We start from the raw sequence: 23,800 nt of genomic DNA, 5'->3' as shown, positions 1-23,800 counted from the left end.
AACAGCTTTATACCTGGATTTAAAAGCAACTCAGAAACTGATTCAGCAAAGACCTTACACATGCATAATATTAGGAAGCTGAGCAGCACCGCTGATTTAAAGTGGGCTGTTCATGTGCTCAAGTATCATGCTGATTCAGGGCCACAACGAGTGGAAGAGTTAGGAAATATGTGAGGAAAAAATATTTATCAAAGGTTAATCATATATTCTGCTTCTGGCATAAGAGGATTACCACAGGAAACTGGAAGGAATTTGTCTTTCCCTGTGCAGTGTTGCACAAACAGTGATTTTCTTCTAATGCAGTGACCATCGGTTAGTATTAGGCACCAGATACAGGATGTGGCAAACTCATTGTCTCATCTGGCATGGCAGTTCTTACCTATGATTTATGAGTAGGGCTGTGATGGTACAACTAAGCTGATCTGTCTCAGAGTGACAGCACTGACTGGCTTAAAGGGAGCTATTTTTAACTTGCACTGATACAAGCAAGAAAGCAATGAGGCCTTAATTATACTTAAACATCTCAACGCATTGTGGTTTCCAACCTCCTTCAGGTTTTCCAGTAGAGGTTTGGGACCTACACAGTGAATTTAAGTCTGACAATTGGTTAGCTTTTCTCCTATACCTTTTAAAGGTTCTTTGTAAATAGTTCGCAAAGCTCAGATGTCCGTGGGCTGAGCTGAATGATTTTTGCTTTTAAGAGATCAGTGAGTCTTTAGAAAGAGCAAGTGGGCTGTCAGGAGGGTGTGTATGGACAATAAAGTCTTTGGTTGTCCTTGTTACAAATACTTGTTACAAATATTTTGAATAACATGCTGGCAAATGAAAAACCTTTTTGAATAAAAAACAGGAGCTACTCTCTTGAAATAATAAAAGATTGCCACGAACTGTAACATTCCAATATGCACAGGAGAAATGGTTGTGCTTTCTTTAAATACAATACACTGGACATTGCCTGGCATTTTTCTCCTTATAGAGGTCTTTCTCAGAAGAATAGAATATAATAGAAAATATGCCAGAGTAATATTTTGAAGGTGAGCATAGATTTCTTTATTTCTTAGGTTTAACATGTTCACAGTTTTATAGTTAGTAGTTAATATCTGAACACAGAAATGTATCTGAAATCAAAATACTATCAAGTGGAATATGAAATAAGTAAATAAGATAAGCTACTATGAATATGATAAACACATCTCTTTGAATCATATCATTTATTCATGACTTTCTGTAGTTAGCTCAATAAGCTCCTTAATTGCTGTGAGCTGAAGCCCAGGTGAATCAGAGGTACCAATGGAAGATCTCTACACATCTGCATTCAGCTCTGTGCTATTCAGACATGCAGAGCATTGCTGCTGAGAAGAGGCTCCACAAACGTCCAGCTGAAATTAAAAATACTCATATGGGACTGGCCTGCTGGGAACTCCAAGGCATTAAAATTCTTGTTCTCTTCTACCTTGGTTATCCGGGTATAGAGTGAAAGTGTGCCACCCCTAAACGGATGAAGGCTGGAAGTAAGCCTTCCACCGGGTACTGCTGTGACACATTCTGCCTGATCCTACCCCTGAAGACTGCTTAGAAATTAGACATCCCATGGACTCATCATCTGGACTAGATCACACCCAGAACCTATGACATTTGTCCTCCCAGGAATGCCCCACTTCCTGATTGATTTCCAGGTTCATTTAAAGTTGTCAATACTGACCTGTAATACTAATATGATTTAGCATTTATCTGCTTGCAATTCCCTCTCTCCCTCCCCCCCTCCCCCCTCTTTTTTTTTTTTTTTTTAAATTTACTTAATTTAGTTTTGATCTCAGGGATTGATTGGTGCCATGTTAAGACTGTCCCTCTAACAGAGCATTTTGGGCCTGGTTACGAGTGTCTCTTATGCGTTTTGTGTGTTTTGTCTCTTATCTTTTTTTTTTTTTCCCCATTCGTTCACCAGCAACACTTAGAACATTGCAAAATTATCTCTTCACTCAAATGCTTTTATCAGTTGATGAAAATGTAAGTAAGGGATATGTCCTGAGAAGATCTCCTGGAATTGACTTCTACATACAGATAATATCTACTGTACTAAAAAATAGCCCATGCAGTCAGACTTCGTCACATCAACTCATTTTATGAAGTATGTCTGTTGGTACTCTGTATAGGTACTTCTTTCTATAATTTGAACTTTGGTAAATATGCTTAATGGATTTTCTGTGGTCTGTATGTGGAAAGGGTCGCACTGTGGTGGTTAGTATGATCAGAAAATTGCCAAATTATGCCGGGAAAGCCTTCATCTTCAAAAAGAATTGTAAATATAGTCCACATTTTTTCAAAGGATGCTTGGTTGGAGGAATTTGCCTCAACAATCAGACAAAATGGGATGATGGCAAAATGTCACTTATGAACATCATCTTCAAACACACACTCTGTGTGTGGCTGCTACTGTTTAAAGTTTCCCTCATTTCAGTGGGAAGGCCTTATGAAGCAATCACAGAAAGGTAAAATAAGAGAGGAAGTAGAGGAAAGCAATTTTCAATACCAAGAGACTTAAACATAAAACAACAGAGAAATAATGATATATTGCATTGTCTTTGATTAGACCGAGAGTTTTCTTCCATCCCTCAAGGCAGAACTGTAAATACAGCAACAGTCAGTTCCCAACATCTCTAAAGATTACCCAGCAGACTGGGATAATCTGATTATAAAAAGTCCTAAGCAGATCTCTCATATAGCCTAAGGGAGCACTGGAACTTCTAGATCTCCCAATGTTGCTAGGCTGTCCTCTTGGATTTTCTCCTGTGGTCCATTTGGGGTTAGCTAAGCTTTCTTAGGGATTCAGAAATTAAACTAACCCAGCAAATCCCCATTTCCAACTAAAAGAGTTTCAAAATTGCTCTCCTAACTTGCTTGAAATCTGTGCATAAAATTCTGCTCTGTTACTGAGCTGGCTTTCTTTTTATCCTTTAGCCACCAACCTTTTTCAAAATTAGAACTTACCCTGAAGAAAAAATGGGCTAATATCAGACATTCTGACTCCATGCACACTTACACCCATGTGTAAAGTTCGGATACACTTTCCCGCATGTAACAAGCCATGGATAGAGGAAATATTTTTTGATAGAAGCCAAGCTTGATAAAAGGAGTGCACAATGTCGTGCCTGAAAGTATGGTATTAATAATTAAGCCATGCAATCATTACCTCAGGATATTATTTCTTAAATATCTCTTGCAAAGGCAATACGATTACATATGAATTATATCAATTTTCTACCAACAAAAAAAAATCCAGAGAAATAGGAATTGAATTACACTGTCCAATTTGCTGTAAAGTTCACTGTACGTGAAGAAATTAATCAAAGCTACCACCACCCATTTTTATGGGAACATAAAATGATGTGAACTTCCATTTTTAATAAAGATGCATAGCTCTTTTATGAAGACTGACTAATAACACGGTAATGAACTGAAAAGCTACTGATACATTAAGAATGAAAATGTTGAGGGATGTATTTACTAAGTCTCCTGTTTGAAGCCAGGCAATACTTCCATTTGAATCTGCCTATAGATAAAAGAAGAATCCAAACAATAAAGTTGATGGAAACTCGGTATAAAATCATCTCCTGTATATATTAATATTCTTTTTATCTAGCAATGTTCACCTAAATGATCCTTCAGACAGATGTGGTCTGCCTTCTTCAGCAGTTTGAGACCCTGTGTGGGCATCTCTCAGTTGCCACAAATGCCCACGAGTGGGTATTTCTGACCTGACTCAGACAGCTTCAAGGCAATGGAGGAATTTTCTTAGGTCCTGACTTCAGAAAGATTCTGAGCAGCAGCATATCTGTGTGTTCTCTGCAAAGGCTTTTAATCAGGAAGGCTAAGAAAATACTCCTTCCTTCCCAAAAGAATGATAATTAATTAAAGTCGTAGAATATTAATCTAATAATAAAATAGTTAGCTAATTTATTTTGACCGTGTTCATACACCTTTTGTTCTTGCTTTTCATTATTTATTTATTCATTTATTTTGGAACAGTCTATGGTATGAAGCAATTGTCCAGAATATTTGCTTAAGTGGTATTTAAACAATGGAAAATTTAAGTGGAAAGTGATGTGGGAACAGCCCAGTCACAGCAGAGAGTCCCAGAGTTCTCTTTAGCTGACCTGGAAATAAATGCTGCTCTCCTTTCCTTTCGACAACTGAATTGAAACAGTCAAAATCTGGGCTAGGGAAAATCTTTGTGTTCTTTTGTTCTTCTGAACAGTTGTTCAGCCAGTTAACTTTGATCACCAGGTGTTTTCTGATTTCTCACGAATGACTCTGAAACGGAAGCTATCACAAGTTTGCTTAGTTGCTAGAATTCATCTGGACGAAGTCTTCAAGGCATTTCATCATGGGTGGTCCTGTGCTTTGGTTCTTCCTAATCCTTGTTCTAGTTAATATTAAAAAAAACAAACAAACAAAAAAACAAGGGCAATGTTTCATAACTGTGAGAGGTAAAGAGCTAATGAATAATAGAATTGCTAGTAATAGACAAAGGTGGACTTCTTGATTATATTTACTAAATTAACTTAATCATTAGTACTTGATATGATGTCTCTGAGGCATCATATCATGAGTCAGGGAATTGACTTGTTTACCCGTCTTTCCCAGCTCTGTGAATCTAAACATCAATCAAATGCTAGAAAATTGTTTAGCTAGAACAGTGATTACTCATTTTATTCACTCTTTTGGACTGCTTCTGAAGAGGAAGAATATTTCAGGAGTATCATCTTCTATTTCCTTGCCCCTGCCTCATTTTCAAAATGTCCTTTCTGTGGACCCTATGAGAGATCACATGCCTCATCTTAAGACCACTAAACTACAGAGATGGCAGCAAGAGAGAAATACAATATTCCAGCTGGATAATCACCAAGCAGTCTGATTCACTTAGTCTAATGTTCCCAGTCAGATCCTGGCAATGAAATAAACATGTAGGAGGATGCAAACAGATTAGTTTTAATTAAAATAATAAAGAAGGTCCAAGCCTTGGACCTCCAATTAAACTCCTGTTTTTGTTTTTGTTTTGTTTTTGCTTTGTTTTTGTTTTGTGTTTTTGTGAGGAAAAACATCTGATCAAATTTTACTCTGAACCCGTTCCTCAGGTTTTTGGTCTGATCTGAATTCAAAGACACCTAGACTTGTTTGTCTGCTTCTAAAATACTGCTCTGCAAATGCTCCCCATTTTTCAATCCAGACCCACAGTTCAGCTTTGAAACTCCTCACCGCAGGATTTGTTCTAGGGCTTAGTAATGTTGTCCCTGCCTGCTTCTGAGAAAACATCCACGCTAGTCTTTATTGCTACATATTCTCATTATTACTTCCACAGTTTTTAAGATCTGGGATGAGTATCTGATCAAGTTTCCACCGTGTTAGGAAGTGGACATTTTGGGATAGATCAGCCTCAGAAAGTTCCTTTTTTTTTCCTGTCAGGGAGTGACAGACCCTGTAAACGATGTTGGCACAATTTGGGGTCCACGATAAGTAGGCGATTAATTATTGTTATTATAATAATTATCATTTTGGGGTCTCCTGTATCAGGATTAAGGCTCTGCAGGTGCTGAACAGCATTACTGTACAGAACCTCAGTGGCAGCTGGCACCAGCTGGAATCCCATTTCCTGCTCACCAGAGCTTCAAAATATGTCATTACATGTAGATAAAAGAGGGAGAAATGTTGTTTGTCTTTCAATTTCTCTTAAAATCTTCTGCATTTGTCTACAATGTGCCACTGACAATACTACTTATTTAAATAATATTAATAAATAAAGCAAGCAAACAATATTAAACACACTAAAATCACGCCTATACATGCATAGAAGCATTTATCAGATTGGCCTATGCATTAAAAGGCCTTTTTTTTTGCTTTCTGCTGAGCTGGTAGTCAAGTATTTTTTAAGTCTTGTGTTGTAAACAGAAAATCTATGATTTAAATTAATGATTTATTCCTTTAAAGCCAGTGTGGAATCTATCACTGGCATGATAAGATGCACATTGTCTTCTATCTGCATATAGCCATGTAACTGTGCAATATCTGGCAGTGAATATGAAAAAAAAATCAATTTTTCCTGGTTTCAAGCATATCTCCTGAGTCTGAGATATGTCTCACTTGTTTTTCAAATACCGCTACAAGTAATTTAAGCTCTGTGTTCAGAGAAAGAGCTTGCCTCTGTGTGGGTGCACACATCTGTATTACCTGATTGGCATTAATTTTTACCTATTTTAAACAGAAAGATTGCGGTTCTCCTCCAGCATTTTTTTTTCTTTTCCACAGGAAATGATCATTAAAAGACTGCTGGATCCAAAGCCCAAAGAAGTCAATGCACAGTCTGAAACTTTGGTGAAGTATCCATCACATTCCAAGGCTTCGATCCATGGAGGGTTTTAAGGTTCAGCTTCCCCTGAAGATTTAAGAAGACCAGAAAGTCTGGATGGCAACACTGAGGTCCTCTACTCTGTATGCATGATGAATACTTAGCTATCAGACAATTTGCTAAAAGCCTCTACCAGGTCCTGGCCTAGATCAATCTCATATCTGATGTAGATTTATGTTTTCTGTGTTCATGAAAAGTTGGAGTGATTTGCAGGTTACGGAACCCCGGAACAGTTCAGGCTGGAGGACACTTCTGGAGGTCATCTAGACCAAGCCCTGCTCAAGCATGGTCAGCTGCAGCAGTTTCGCCGGAACAACATATAGACAAGTTTTGAATAACTACAGGAATTGAGACTCCACAATAATCTGGGTAACCTGTGCTAGCACTCAGTCACCCTCACAGTAAAATAAACAAACAAACAAACAAATAAATAAATAAATCTTATGTTTAAGCTGAATTTCCTGTATTTCATTTTGTCCCATTGCCTGTTGTCTCATTGCTTGGTGCCACTGAGAAGAGCCTGGCTCTGTCTGCTTTAATCCCCACATCAGGTATTTAGATGAATTGATTAAGACCCCTGAGCCTCCTGTTCTTTCTGGCCTGCACAGTCCCAGTTTGCAACTTCTCCTCACATCCTAGATTAGATTCTCCTAGATTAGATTCTCCTCACATCCTAGACCTAGATGTGGTCTAGCTGATCACCAGGACCCCTTTGCCTTTTTCTGCAAGGCTGCTTTCTAGAAGGTCAACCTCCCCTGTGTGTTTGTGCACAGCGTTGTTCCTCCCCAGCGCAAGACTTTGTTGAACTTCATGAGGGTCCAGTCAGCCCATTTCTTCAGCCTTTCAATGTCCCTCTGAATGGCAGGGTGACCTTCTGGGATATAAGCCATTCCTACCAGTTATGTATCATCTGTGAATTTGCTAAGGGTGCACTCTGTCCCATTATCCAGGACTTTAACGAGAGAAAAAACACTGTTGGCCCCAGTATTGACCTTTGGGATTCACCACTAGTGACTTGCCTTGAGACGGACTTAATGCTGCTAATCACAAGCCCCTTGAGCCTGGCAGTTCAGGCACTTTTCAGTCCACCTCATTGTCCCATTTCTCTAGCTCATACTTCCATGGGGCTCCACTGCTCTCCCCTCATATACCAAGCCAGTCATCTCATTGTAGAAGTCTACTGGGTTGGTGAGACCAACCTTTGATAAAACTGCTGACTTCTCCTGATCACCCTCCTATCTTTCAAGTGTCTGGAAAAGGTTCTCAGACTTATTTGCGCTATCAGCTTCCCAGGGACTGAGGGGAGGCTGGCTTGCCTGTAGTTGCTTGGATCTTCCTTCTTGCCCTTCTTGAAGATAGGAGTGCCATGTGCTTTCCTCCAGAGATCAGGAACCACCCCCAATTGCCATGACCTTTCTAATAGAGAGTGGCCTCTCTATGACATCAGCCAGGTTTTGGGTGCATCCCATCAGGGCCCATGGACTTGTGTCTGTCCAGACTATTTAAATGTCCCCTATCCTCCACTGAGGGTAAGTCTTCCTTGCTCCTGACCTTTCTGGTAAAGGCTGAGGTGAACCTTGGCATTCTGCATGTCCTTTGTTACCAGGGCCCCGTCCCATTCATCAGCAGGCCCACATTTTCCCCAGCAGCTTCCCAGCAGTTAGGGAGGGCTGTGCCATGCTGCCACCCAGCACGGCATGCTACGACACAGTACTTCGTCCAGCTAACTACGAACACTACCTATGATCACGAACAACATAAACATGGACTTGGCTTTGTGTCACCTTTCAGCACAACAGAATTTCCAACAGTGAGTGCAAAAGTGCACCAGGAGCTGCAGCCGCTGCCTTTGAGGTCCAACTGCAAATTTAAGTGATATGAGCTCAAGTTTAATGAAACTGTATTTTCTCCTCTCTAATGGATACTTTACCTTTTCCTTTGTCTGTCCTGTTGCTTGCCCTAAGCTCAGCTTGCTTGGATGGGATGTATCCTCAGCCAGTCAGTCATTCCCTCAGGCGGGGTGAGCTTCTGTTGCTCCATTTTTGGCAAAATCTGCAGCACAGCTTTCTAAATGTCTTGTATTTATTTTATAGCATTTTTTTGTGTCTGTGCATGAAACCTTATGTTTGATGGGTAAACACTGGGTAAACATTTTTTATAGAGACTTTTTATTTTTTAATAAACAGAGTAATTTTCTCAAATAGCTCCTTTCTTACTCCTCTCCATAATATCGTGTGGAAATAGATGGTCTGTTTCAACATCGGGGAACTGGAGGGATAAGAATAGAGACAGCAGTGTGGAAGCAATGGGTCCCTCTTCTGCCCATATGGTTCAGGTTTGCATTTTGGCTGGCACGATAATGTGATTGCTGGCAGATCGAATGTTTAGTCTCCAGAGCAAATAGCAGCCAATGAGTTGGGGTGTAATGTACATGTGGAGATGTTCATAATATTCCACACAGGCTGAACCTACAGCAGGAGTGAATTCAGCTGCAGTGAAAACAGAGATGCTGCATGAATCCTTCTGTCAGCACAGCAATGGCATTTCCAGGCTTTTGCATTTGGGAAGGGGAGGAATGTGCCTCTGGGGATGGAGAAAGCCACCACTGGCGGATTCTCCTGTGGCAGGAATTTCTGACTTGCCGCAGAGGAGGTGATGTATTCTGATGAGCCTGAAAGTTACATTTCATCATTGCTTTATCGCCCAATGAATCATTACAGCAGATGAATGTTAATTGTAGCTAAACAAATGGGCATGTCCTCTCTACCCCCAGACAGCTGCCACCGCTGCAAGACATTATGCAGAGGGTGCAAAGCGCTTCTGGATGGAAGGGAAGCACTACCCTTGCCTCTGGAGCTGCATATCTGCAGTGTAATGAAATGCCAGGTGTGGAAGTGTTTGGATCAGAGTAATTTCCATTTGCACTGCGGTTTGCACCGCTCTGGGGACACACATAGTGCAAAGCATCCCTAAGAGGTTGCTTCTTCGCAGGCAGGAAAGCCTGCGTGGCAACAACACTGTCTTAGACTTTTGCCATCGCAGGGGCTTACCTGGGACTGAAAGAGCAGCTGGACCACAGCTGGACACGGTGCCACTGGATGGTGTTAGGGACAGCTGTACCAGGATAGCATAACTTCCCTAAGGACTGGCAGTTCTTGATTTAAGGGCTCTTTGCCCAGGGAAAATAAACAGATTGGGTGGGCCGGGGCACTTTCATCTTGGTTCACCCAGTGACCAATCTTCTGTAGCTAATCCACAAAAGCCTGGGCTGTCTGACGTTTAATGCCTTGAATTCTCTTCCCGCTGTTACATGCACCAAAGCAAAGTATTGGGGTACCCCATTTCACCCAGTTCATATTTCTCCACAACAGGATGAACCTGGAAGGAAGTTAACTTGCAAAATGACATCCCCGTGCCATTCCTGATCCTCTGTCGTGAGACAATCTGTTTCTAGAAATACCACTCCATGACAGGAGGCAAAGGTAGTCAAATAGCCAGGTGGGGAGCTAGTATCGCAACAGGACTTTTTACAGTTTGTAAAGGTATGTGGCTGGACTAGAAGGATATGAGTCAGGAAAGGAAAGGAAGTGCTAACAGCTTGAGATAGCCATGGCTAAAATTTGGCTGCCTGAAGGTTAGATAAGCAGGTACGTGAATTTTGGAGTGTGAGGGTAGACATCTTTAGCCGGTTTATAAAACGGGCAAAAATATCAAATCTACACATTCATTCCCTGGGGTGGAAAGAAATAGCTAATACCTGCCCAGAGATCCCTGCCCCTTGGAGAGGCGCCGAACTACCGATGAAACCCAACCACCGGCAAATACACAACACAGGATTCCTGGCATGTGGGCCCATGTTGGCAGGATGACCCCCATGGCGTGTGCTCCCCAAGACCCCAGTCATGCTGGGTGTTTGAGCCGTGAGGAGCCACTTGTGGTCCGGGAGGCTTTGTCTCCCTGGCTCCTCTGGCGAGCGGAGCCGCGGCTCAGCGTCAGTGGCAAACGCAGGGAGCGGAGCGCAGGGATCCTCACAGGCACTTCAAAAGCCAGTGAAGAGGCATGTGCTGAAATGTCATCAGAGTAGCAGGAATTCATTTTATTGAGGAATACGTATAATAAAGATAGAACAAAGGGACTGAAATGGTGAACAGATGGGCGGGTGTTCTTCGGTGGCTCAGGAGCTGTGTGAACATGCTGGTTTATGCCCTCCCCCTCTTTCTGCATCTTTTTTTGTTGTTGTTGTTGTTTTGGTTTGGTTTAGTTTTGATGCATCAGGGTAGGATGTGAGATGATATGACAGTATATGTCAGAAACTTGGGGGAAAATAAAACCCCCTTTTTTTAACATCAAACTACTGCTATCAATAGGAACAGCAACTGTTCAAAATTTGTTTCAGAGCTGCCAAGAAGTGAACATTCATGGGAGAGAGAGAAAGAGAGAGAGAGAAGGGAAAAAAATATTTTTCCCTGCTGTTTGCAAGGTGGACACAAATGCAAGCGGTAGGAGGCTGACAACTTGACACATGTCTAATAAATCTAAAGCATGGAAAAAAAGTCAACAATTCACTGTACAAGAAAGCATTACTGGGATAAAAAAGTACAATCCCCCACCCCCCCATTAAAAAAATATACTTATTCTCAAATCAGGGATTAACGTAGACATTAAAGCCTCAATTTCTCTTCCCCTCCCCACCTGACATCCCTTTTTCTGGTTTTCTTTTTTTCAATCAGAGACACATTAGATCCTGGGCAGAGGAAGCCGAGGTTTTCTGCATTATAAATGAACAAGGTGCAAAAGCTGAGTCCAGTGAGCAGATGTTGGAAGCTCAGCGTGCCGGTGACAAAGGGCTAGAGTGCAAGAAGCTTCCATATCACGTCTGTTCTTCAGTGCAGAGCAGGAAAGGTTTTAATTTGACAAGTTGGTTGGATGCAGGGAATTCACAGATCACGGTGAAAGCCAAGCAGATTTGGCCACCTACTGCATGGCCACATTCAGCTAAAAGGATAGCAGTTGTGGAAACGTCTCCTGCTCCAGCCTCCTGACACTATGTGCACGACAGGGAGCCCAGAGGAGGCTTGTTTACCACAGGCAGCAAATTCCTTTAAAATGGAAGAAGTGGGGGAAAAAAAAGAAGTGGGAGAGAAAGCCATGCTTCCATTATCAAAGTAATTAAGTATTTTTATTTCAAGTGGCTGGTTGGTTATTTTTTAAAGCTCTTTATCCTTGCTTTCTTCATAGTTGGTAGTTATGAAATGCAGGAATGAAAATGAATGCCAAAACTAATGGAAATTCTCCTACAAGCCTCATGTAAACAGAAACATCAGCATTAAAGTTATGAATCTTAATTTGCGCCACTGAGCTAAAATTTGTATCTTTCTGCATTATAGGAATATAGACATACAGCACTGTGTAGTGTCTATGTGCAATACAGAAAACTGACATGGTCTCTCCAATTTATGGGGAAATTGACATAATTTTGCAAAAAAAAAAAAAAGAAAAAGAACAAGAAAAACTATTTGTGAACTGGGTTTTGCATAATGGGATTAATTTGGTTGACTGTCACATCAACTGTGCTGCAGAATGCAAGTTAATCACAACATCGGTCTGATTTAAAAGAAGAATGAAAGAAACAGAAGGAAAAGGAAAAAAAAAAGGAAAGGTATTTTCTTCCTCTCCTTGATTATTCTTTCATTTTAAAATACCTCTCTTTCTTTTGTAGTTGAGGTAGTTCTGGCAAGCAAGGCTGGTGTACGTTTGCGATGTCCACCACCTGAGTGGTCTTTTTTCCCTCCCCTGCTCTCCACAGTAAAGGGAAGGAAAGAAAAAAGTGAATAGTTTATCCAGGCACATGCAAAACTCCTTCCAAGCAACGGCACGTCTACATGCGTTTGACCGAAACGCAAGCCGACCAACAGAGCCGAAGCAACTTCAGATGTTTCACCTCATTGATCTCACCCACTGCCTTTTCTTCCGCTTACCCCCCTCTCTGAGGAAGCCACACTTGGCACTGGGATCCCTACCGAACCAGTCCAGACACCCTTGCTCTGCCTGCATCTCCACCCATCACAGCAAGCGCACCATTACTCTGGAAGCCCCGTGAAACGTTGGAGAAGGAAGCAAGCATTCATCGCTTATTTTGTGGCTGATACCGTCTATCTTTACAGAGGTATGGGATGAAAGAATGAAATCAACCTCCTTACAGGCTCTCACATTGTGTTCTTGGCAAAGGTACTGCAAACAGAGGCTGCACGTGTACATGACACATCACTTAAGTCCTCTGGTTTCTATGGTTGCAGTAGATTTTGCTTTCAGGGGGCATCCTAGGAAGGAGATAATGCTGTGCAGTGCTTTGGGTGCAGCGCGGTTGAAGAATTAGCTCTGGGAATTGATGGTACCGCGACAGTGGTGACAGAGAATGAGGAATTTGGGCTGCTGGGCTGCCGGAGCCAGGCACACTTCCAGTCCGTCTGGAAGGCCCTTGCACCACACCACAGCCCCTCACTGCTCCTTCATCCCTGCCTCCCTCACAGCCAGCGCACCCCTCTTCCCAGTGCAGCGCACTGACTAGGTTAAACAATTACACTGCACTAATTGGCCTGTGTTGGTCCTGATGAGAAAGTAAAAAAATGCTGCAGAGAAAAGCAGAGACAAATTGTATCTAATTAAATTGATGAAAAAAAGTGACAATATTTTTGCCCAGGAAAAAAAAAAGGCTACTCATAGCTCTACAAATATCTCACCCTTGCAGCCACATACCCCACTTGCCAAACTTTGTACCTGTGTACTTCGGACCTGGCTGTGTCAAGCAGGAGAAAGTGGAGGTGCCCAGTAGTGTCCATTTGGGCTAAAACTGCCGTGAGTCCTCCCTGCCACGGTTTAGCTGTTCTCCTGGCCCTGCTTGTATGCGTGCCTGTATGCATTTTGATGTATGAGTCTCTGCATCTTGTACTGGGGAACAAGGCTTTCTGCCTGCAAGGAGTGTCCAATGCAATTCCTCTGTGGATCACAGCAACTCCCTGTACATTACCCTGGCACAGAAGTCTGGGAAGACAGAGATGTATAGGTGGGAAAATCTCAGGGATGGATACAAGTCATCTCTTCATTGATCAAAAGAGAAAAAGCCAAGAAAAATACCACATGGTCTAAGTCAATGCTGCCTTTCTACAGAAGCCTCCTCTCTCGCCGTCCTCCATGCCAATATGTCCTGAGGAAAGCTGAAGGCACGAAAAGTTCCCAGTCTCATATACCAATAGAGTCAGGAAAGAAGCCAAGAAGAGTTATGAGAGACAAGAGCTATGCCTCTATGCAACCGTATTAAAAACAAGACCAGATTTTTTTTTCCATCATTTTGCTTTGGTGAGGTGGCAAATATGAGAACAGCCCCAAGATCCTCTGGATTCATCCTGGGAAAGGATCAAGTTAAACTTAATTTTTTAGTGAGAAGTTAATAATTAGGTGACTTTTATTTTCAGGGTCTGAAGACACAGCACATGAAAACCAGAAACCCAGGGCCACTAGAATCTCTTTCCTCCAAATCTCACTGAAATCAATGAAAAGACACAGGGTGTGTTCACTGGCTGCATGATCGACCCTGCCACAGAAGCAGCTGCAAGAGTGGTAGCAAAGTGTGTCATGTGTATTTGAGAATTTCCATTCTAATCCTCTGTTTTGAGTTGCTCAGAGCTTTCCGAATGCTTTACTTATCAGGATAAAATGTTCCAGGCCTGGTCTCTGGCAAAATGTAAATTTTTAATAGTTTAAGATAAGAGCGGTTCAGTTATTCTTGAGTGGGAGAAGAGTCCAAGAACCAAGGAAACAGATTTTTTTTGTGTGATTTTTTTTCTAATAAGTCATCTGTTAAAGTTGCTGAGGGACCAGTTTTGAAGCCTAGCATGAAGTATGGCCCTCATGAGAGGGCCATTGGAGAGCAGACAACACATTACAGCTATTGATCAATGTGTTACAGGGAAATTTCACTTTGGTCCAAAAGGGTTATGAGTCCTTGGAAATCATCCAGTGGGCTTAAGCAGTTCCTTTAGGAAAGTTGGTCCCTCCCCACTCTTCTTCCCCTGTCTCCAGTTTCTTCTAGTAATCTTGGGAGGGGCGGGATCCATATTTTCCATGTTTGTGACTAATCTAGCTGTACTGAGACCCCAACAGAAGTTAGCAAAATTAGCTAGATGACTGCCTCCTCTAGCTTAATTTTCCTACTGTCTAGTTGAAATGGCCATCTGATTCTTACTGTAAGTTCCACATAAACATTACACCATTCATGTAAATCCATTTATCTAAGTCCACTGGTGAACCTTAGCACACAGTATTACAGAGTTATATCTTGAGTTTTCCCCTGTGGTCTTTCAGGTTGATGCATGCTGAGCAGCCCACATTGTGCAACGTATGCAAGTTTTGTGTGTTGAAACTGCTGTAATTTCAAGGTGTGGTGTAACTGATTAATACCCGAACAGCATGTAAAATGAGAAGCACCGTGCCCTGCGATGGCTATAAATCGCCCTGTATGCTAAAGATTGTTATGCTATTACATGCCCTTTACGTGTTGATGTTGCTCTAGCCTGCATGGAAGCTGCAGGAACTGGAGGAAGCACTGCATCTTTACCATGTAGAAGGTGCTGGGACACAGTATATTGGGCAGGAAGAACATCTGGCAACAGCAAAGATGACCTGGGTACCCACGTTACATACAGAAGCAGGCTAAAGAAGCCAACCACCTGCCCTGGCTCTGGAGTTCCCCTGGGCTGCTCCTGGAGCTCCTCTGCCTTTGTGAATCATCAATAGGTCAATCAAAGTGTAAATATGTACACGGCTTCAACTGTGTGGTTGCGTGGGTTTCACAATAGTTCAGACAACCTGGGTGGTAATTCATGCTCTTCATACTTAGGTTCGTACTGAACCCTCTCCACTCAAAATCCTGGGAATTTTGCACCAAATTTGGCTGTGGTCTTAGCAGTTGAGATCAACTAAAGATGTTCCACAATAGCAACACATACATCATAATAGATAAAACAGAAGAAAAATGTAGTGGAGAATATGAATACTAAGATGCCCATTTTAGAGATGGGTCACTGAGTCAGAGCGAGATGATAGCCCAGGTTCCCATGGGAGGGCAGGTAACTCTGAGGAGCCAGTACTCACCCACATTGGACAGAAAGTCAATAACAAGGCTTAACTTTGATCTCCTGACTTGCGACCGTCTTATGAAGCAAGGATAAAACCAAGCCTTTCCCCAGGGCCTCTTGACGGAGGTGTGTTATTGCTGCCGACGAAGAAGCCCTCGTGCTGTTCCCAGGCTGCTGCTGGACGGCAACCACCAGCACCGTGAGACGGGGCAAGAGCTTCATCCAAAATTTACTTTGTGAACACATTTGGGATGACTTCCGTGTGAATAACTGACTGACTTGTTGCTAGGGAACAGTTGGGAGGAATGTTTTTTGATCTCCCATATGTTTACTACTAATAAATAAACAAATAACAATAATTACAACAAACCCCAAGCCTGTTGTATCTCCAGGATTAATTAATGATAAAATACAGCTGAAACCCTGTAAAAGCAGGCAGCAAGGTGGGTTCGATTTCACATTTCCCTGCTGCGTATGGAAATGATCGTTGAAATTAACATTTTTTTTTCCTCCTTAAAATTTACCTTAGCTGGATCAGGTTGGTGGGAGGAGTGGGGGAGTATTCCCTTCACAGACAGAGGATGAGCAGGCAGACAGTAAATCTCCCTGTGCCGGTTTTACTTGCATCCAGTTTTTCCTGCCTAGTACAGTTAAGTTTTTTAGATACTTTACTTGCATTTCTAATTCAGTTATTCTTCTGAAATTTATTCAAAGGATTTATGCTTATGAAATTATAATATAATGCTGCCTATATGCCAATGAGCTGCAGGCAAAGAAAATAATTTTCTTCAATTTACAGTTATGAGGCTGGAAGAAAATGATGCCTTCTTATCACCTCTTTTTCTTTGTATGCCTCGGTATTTTTTTAAGTCTTCAGAAGGCAGGAGCTGATGATGAATTCTTAAGCAGATCACACTGATAATTGTATTTCAGAACTGTCAACTCTGTGAAGACTGTCCACGGAGGTGTCTCAGTTCACTTGAGCTATTTGTGTCACTGCTTCTCCTGGAACTCAGCCCTCAATAAAACCCAAATCACTGGGGATATTGTTAAGTCTTCTGAAAGGATTATTAGATCGAAGGAAAATTTATGGATGACACTTTGTAACAATTAATCAGGAACTGTTGATGAAGTTAAGTTGGTTCTTTATTCTTGAGCAGAAAAAAAAAAATATGCAGCCCCTGTACAAATTGTCAAATGGCCTGTTTTGTCACTCTGTTTGATTAATGGACTATTTGGAGTCCCCAAAAAGTCCTAGTACAAATAAAAAAGAATCATAAATATTGAATAAGCTCACAGCATGGTTAACCTTGACTATATTTTGGAACATTCTTGGGGAAAACTTTGCTATACAGAAAATAAATTGCTAAGGGGATTAAAAAAAAAATCACAACAAATTGGAGATTTTGGAGAATGTCACCTACCCAACCTTGTCATCCTGATTAGCCTGCCATGATAAATTAGCTTTAGTTAGCTTTGCAATCAGGTCAGAAACTGCTGGCACACCACTGCGTTTTGTTAGTGGGGCTACACCTGGTCCACAAAAGGGGCACGGGATGGCACAGAAAATACTCCTGCATTTGGTGCTTTGTATGTCATACAAGGCTGGGACTGCTAACAGCCTATTATCCCTTTGTACTGTAATTTATGGAAATGGAGCCCAAGGAGTGCTAAGAGCATGGGAGTCATGGTGCCATAAGGTTGCTTCTGAAAGGTTGGTCGAAAGATGTCCGGCGATCTGTGTATATGCAAATGATAAGACCCGAGCTTCAGCTGCAGCGAACACACACGTTCATACGTATTCAGGACACGCAGTTTCCATCTTTTCCTTCTGCTCCTCTGTCTCTCTATTTGCAACTCGGGTGCCCTCCTCCCCCAGACCTACCCCCCCCATTGCTTGATGCAGCTGTTTAGTCCTGACAGGTCTGACCAGTCATTTTTGCTAACCTCTGATAGCATCTAGGTCATAGTGATCCCAAACCATTCTGCTTTTGTTCTCAGTGAACAAGAAATACAATGCTATTAGTTTAGGCTTGGGTTCCGCAAAGCACTTAAAACCCATGTGCTTTCCTCAAAGAATGCAAGCAATGCCCTGCTCTCCTTCCCCACTGCTTGGCACTTCAGTGCCTGCCTGCAGTTAGCCCTGTCTCAGGCATTTTTTGGCTGAATCAGGCCCTTTCTCAGGAGACGTTATAGCCAGTTTACTTTTCCTTTAGTTGGCCCCTTCACTAACCCACCTAAGCTGACACACATGCAATAAGGTACTTTCAAACAGAGATTATTCATGCTCAGGAGCACGATAGATTTTGAAATCTGTGCAACTATTCCCATTAGGGATGTAAGGGAGCTGCAAAACAATAACTGCTCATTATATTGTGTTGATTCTTTGCAACTAATAGGGATTAGAATAGGGAGCGTTTTTCATCTCATCACATTTCATTGCGATACTCTGCCATCCATTTTTATCCCCATAGTCACAAAGATCACAGGTACTCCTCTACCTCCCACTCAGGAAGAGCAGTAAACAAAAAGAGCTGGGCTAGAGGCTGCAGGAGGCAGCAGTACAGGGAAACCAAGGTGCTAGCTCTGCTTGCTCCCTGCTGCAGGCCTTGCTGCCTGGGTCAGCAATGACCAAAGGGAAGTGCTTTCCCTAGAAAGGTCAACCTCAGAACAATAGGGCTGGGGAAGGTGAAAAGGTGGTTTGGACCATTATGCTTTTAGTTCAAATCGTTTGTGTAGCATCTGGGGAAGAGCAGGGAAGCGTCAAGTTTTCGAGGACTCTGAGCATTTCTTCAAAGGTGCAGGACTGAACATTTTTACGAAGGGCTTTCACAATCACACAGTGCTATGGCCCATGGTTAAAAACAACAACAGCAACAACAAAAAAGTGTAAGGCACCAGCCTGAACGAGGCTGGGGCGAGGTGGGAGTTTTGGGAGGAAGATGGCAGAGATGCTTCTGGTGAGGGTGCTGCTAGGCTCGTGCCAAAGCCCCAGCACAGACACCTGCCTGCTGTTTCCCTAGCACATTGCAAAACCCAGGTGTCCACTGGCAGCAATTATTAAGGCTGAGAGTTTTTATGTCAGCTGGGTGTTAATTCTGGATAAATTTCAGCTCTGCTAGTAGCACCTGGCCTGGAGAAGCTCCTCCTGCAGGCCCATCTGGGAGAGCTGCGGCAGTCCTCTGTCCTCAGCCAGCAAGGGTGTTACAACATGCTGATAGACTAGCTTTGGGGTGAGATGCTTTTAGGGCCTCCTGCTGATGCTGGTGTGTTTTGCATGGGATTTACAGACATTCGCTAGGTCAGGGAGACTCGGCAAACCTGAATGGACTGTTTAGCCTGGTGGTCACATGGGAGAGAGGAAACCTGTGCTCTGTTTCCAGAGCTGGTTGAGTATTTTGTATCAGTTACTGGAACACAGCTAGGACCCAGAACCTTCTCTGGAAGGTGAATAATATCTTCTGCATCAAGTGCAGGTACCAGGAGTGATTGGATCAAAATCTGGATGCTCCTGTAGATGCCTAGATTAGGTGCTTCCAGGATTATGACAGCTAGTTAGGAGTAGGGTGTCTGAGTTCTGGTTCCTATTACAGTCAATATAAATAATTTATACTGAGCAGAGTAGCTTCAAAAAAAGGATATCCCTATCCAAAAATAGCGTTCATATTTTTGTGGTGCTTCTAAGAAGTGTGGATTTAAATCACCTTGGAGGAGCTGTGTTTACTTCTCTGCTGTCATCTCAGGTAGGTGCTCAGATGAACTCTTTTTCAGGGCTGGATCGTTCCTATCCTGTGAATGCCAATGGGGTTGGGTTACACGTGGTGCATGGGAGGGATATCTCATATGCTAATACCAACACAGGCTAAAAGTGAACTAGGAACATTGCACTTCTACAGCATCTGATGTTGTGTGTGTGTCCTCTTGTCTAGAGAGCCCTGTTGCTGTTGGAACAAAGGCAGATGCTTGGGGACCTGAGGAGCCTCCTTGATACTCTTCTGGTGAGCAGAAGTTTGGAGGTGCGAGTTGGTAGCTGCTCATTAACTGTCCAAGCATGCTTGTAAGGAGCCTTTCAACATATGGGATCATAGGAAGGCTTCTCCTCACAGAGCTTTAGAGGTGTATCCAGATGTATCTTTGCTTCCTAAAAGTGTTCCTAGCATCTTTTGCAAAGCTGGCAAACAGAGAAGACCAATCCTGGTCTATATTCTCTTCTAACTCTCCGAAACATAAAATAGGCACTAAAATAGAATGAAATCCCATTTACTAAACATTAAATAAAGCTGCTTCTTTAATCACAGTTTTCTTCTGAAAGAGGGCTCATTTAGGAAACATGAGGGAAGATTCAGCCACCAAAGGGTGTGGATTTCATTGCTATTTTTTGCCAGTAAAAGAACAACACTGAAGATGAAAAAGCATATACTAAATGAAACTAATTGCATTATAAAGAACACCAGGCATCCTATAAAAACCTGTTGCCTAAACGTGCCTGTAACAACTTTATCAACAAATGATCTTCATACAAAGGAGCCAAAGCAATTAGGTGGGGGTTGGCAGATCACTGCACTCCCTTGACATACCCTGTAGTAAAATAGACCACCAACTTGAAAAAAAATCCTACATATGTCAAAATGCTAGACTGGTGGTTCAAATGTTTTACCAGGGTCTTGTCTGTGTTAATTTGCCACATTTCACAAAGCATGTTACACAACATTCATTTTTGTACCTTCTCTCCTTTCACTGCCTCTGCCCTCTCTGGCTATAGGTGCTTTGGAGTAAACCACCTGCAGAAGTGCTTGCATCAGCTAGAACTAAATTAGCAAATTGGTCTCAGCTGAAAACGGCCAGGTTTATTCTCCAGGTGAAGGCTGATTTATTTTTTAAACTGTCTTTGACTAACAGGTAACTAAAAACCTAGCTATGATAATGATAGGTAGACTAATGCAGGCAGCATTAGTGTATGTTTTTTTTTTAAAAAATTCAGTTTTCAAATTTAACCCTTACAAAATCATCTACGCATTGATTTTTGAAGACCCCAAAAGAAGAGTAAATGGCAGGTATGTGTTATTACCCTTTTAAGAGGGGCTGGCATTTTAAACACAGGGCAAGCATTTATGTATTAGGCAGTCTCCCAGCTTTGGATAGTGGGAGACTGGGAGTATTGAGATGTGACTACAGATTTGCTTATACTTATCTGCTTTCCTAGATGCCTACTAATATGTACGGCATGCTGTTGGGTTTTATGCTTTTATAGAGTGGAGCTGTATTATTCACGGGGTGTGAAGTATAGTGTTGATTGTGTTTTAATTCATCTGTAATCAGAAGGAATGAAAGGATTGGACTCTTGGTCTTCACAGATGGGAAGGCATAGTCTTTGCTCTTTATGTTAGAACTAGTAATAAAACTTTGGTTTTCTGAATTTTAATGGATGAATGGTTTGAAGTATACTCCCAACTAGGCTAACAAGGCATCCACAATGGGTAAATGTTGCTTCGTGTAGCTCATTCTGGACACCTCTATGATATAAAACCAATGTAAGAAAGTTTCTTGATCTGTGTGTTAGGGCTGCCCATGTTTACAGAGACAAAGCTGGAGTATTTATGGGGGCTATGCAAAGTATCCACACATGATTGTATATGTGCCTTTACCATATTTTTGCTTACCTATGTGTTTGTCAGCTGTAGTGCTTTTTGTTAGAATAATCTTAACTTTGTGTTAATATTCCCCTCATGTGAGACTCATTGCCACATCTTACCTGATTGGAAATAGTGTGGTGAAATCTCGCTAGACCTTTAGTGTCTATGTTCAGACTTGGAAAATTACTGTGCAGTTTTTATGGCCATGCATCTACACAAAACCTGCTTATTTTTTCTTTGCCAATGAATGGCACCGAGTTGCTTAAGGAAGTCAGTAGTTGAATTTTGTTTGGAATTACATGTGAAAGAGGACCCTCCTTCTTGTCATTTTATTTATCATTAACAGCCATTATAATTTCTTCCCAGCGGCAATTACACTGATATCACTACATCTAAATCAGAAATGACACTGTAGTAGTTGTATTATGTTGACTGGGCATCACCTAATTTTTAAGTGACGTCCTTGCCCCATCATTGTGATTATATCCCTTTCTAATAAGTAATATAAGGAAAGATCTACATAATGGGAAGATATACATATTAATGTATTCCATGACAAACATGTTAACTTTACATATTAATCTTGGTAAATAGAAGTCATGTTTATACTTTTCTTCTTCAGTACACTGTTCTCTTGACAGCTTGCTTTCCCTCTGGTTTTATTCTTTCCAATCCTGGTGCACGTTCCGCTGCCTCTGGTCACCCTGTTAGTCGCAGAAGGAGAAGGCAGGTCACATCCATCTGGTTTAAAAAAAATAAAATAAAAAGAGAGAGGGGAAAAAAAGCACTGTTACTGGATAACATAATATTGTTGCTCTCCTCATTGCATTCAGGTCTGCGTGAAGGAACTTGGATATGGGCAATAAACATATGTGTGTGGTAATGAGATTGTTGGTGAAAAGTCATCTTGAAAAGACAAGGAGCAATTAAGCTTGCTTACTTATACAAGTTAGAATGACAAGATGCCATTGCTGGCCTCACTCATCCATATAATAGGGTTCTCCTTCCTTGCTTGGCTGTATTGGGAGAAGCGTTTCCTGTCAAACCTCTGCCATGGCTCCACCATAAAGCAATCTGCCTTCTTCCCTTTTATAAGCAGATCATTCTCACTTCGCATTGCTGTCCTGATTTCAACAGAGTGTCTGCTATCAAGCACCTGAATTAGAATAATTTAAGAATTCAATGCAAAATATTCATTTAACCAAGTATTTGTTTGTATCAGTGTATTCTCTTGTCCATTTTTTAATTGAATACTAAAGGATCTCAGTGGAGAGATGTGCAGACTGCTTGCAAACATTTAATAATGCAACATGGTGAGTCAACAAACAATGCACTTTCCTTTAGCAATCTTAAAGATTAAGATAGGATATCTTTGATTTTATTGACAAGGAGAGAAGTGTGGAACAATAAGAACATATGATAGTTAGTGTTAGATAACAATAGCTATCCTTATGCATCTTGAATTGAATGATGAAGCCATCAATTAGAGAAATAGCCCTCTGAGTATATATCCTTGACAAGATGAATACCAGCACATTGTATTTGCGGATGGCAGTCTTGGTGATCTGTAATTCAGAAAGCTGGAGATACAGTTTAACTAATCCTATGATATTGCAATAAAAAAAATAGAAAACAAAAATTGTCATCTTCATCTCTCTCCATTTTTTTTTTGCTACTAGACTCAGAGAATGGAAGTAGTTGTACCTCATATTAATTACTTAAACAATACTTTCTCATTTAATTTTGAGATGTTATTATTTTCCACATTCAGCATGTTTAGTAGACATTTCCAGGGCTTAAAAGAGCATGAGGAGCAGTTCTGTCTGTCTGTTGTCTTGTCTGTTAATTGATTCTTACATGCCGGCATGGGGATCCATTTAGTCCCTCTCCATACCAAGGAGCAGACCTGGCAACTGCTCCTTATATGGCAGAGCTTCTATTTGCAACCGAAATTTCCCCTTGTTCTCTTTGGAATGTCTTATAGTTTCTGTCCCCTCCAGCTTTTTTTTTTTTTTTGCTAAACTTTAATAGCCATTACTGTTATGTTTATAGCAGAGAAGCAACAGAAAGGAAAGTTAAAGAGCTGGAGTTGCACTGTTGCACTTCTATAAACAAGGAATTCTCAGCCCTGGCAGTTTCCAGTTAATTAGTTTCGGTTCTTTTACTTATGTTTTGAAAGTGAGTGAATATTCCATGGCCAGGGCCAACATTTATTCTTGGATCTGTACGTAGGTAAAAAAAAAAAAAAAGTACTTCAGCAGAGTTACGCAGTAAGAGCGGCTCTGTAGGAGATTAGAGGAAAAAATACAAGGAAAAAATGTAATTAAAGCAGTTCTAGTCTAATTATAAAATATAATTTAAGGAATGGGAATAAGCATTTGTGACCATTATCTGCTTTATTATTATTTTTCAGCTGACTTTTTTAATATGAATGCTTTTGTGCGAAACTGGCTTTATAATATTTCCACAGGACTCTAAATGTTTTGGTCCTCTCCATTTGCTTGTTTGCAGTGGTCATTACATTAAAAAATGGATCCTACCAGGGATGTCAGTGATCGTTGCGGTGAAGACGAATTTCCAGAGCCTTAGGGGAAAAACGGTCACTGCCTTTCCCAGAAATATTTGCAAGG

The sequence above is a fragment of the Cygnus atratus genome, chromosome 2 (genome assembly GCF_013377495.2).
Source record: "Cygnus atratus isolate AKBS03 ecotype Queensland, Australia chromosome 2, CAtr_DNAZoo_HiC_assembly, whole genome shotgun sequence".
In the NCBI taxonomy this organism is placed as follows: domain Eukaryota; kingdom Metazoa; phylum Chordata; class Aves; order Anseriformes; family Anatidae; genus Cygnus; species Cygnus atratus.
This window is presented reverse-complemented; position numbering follows the sequence as displayed.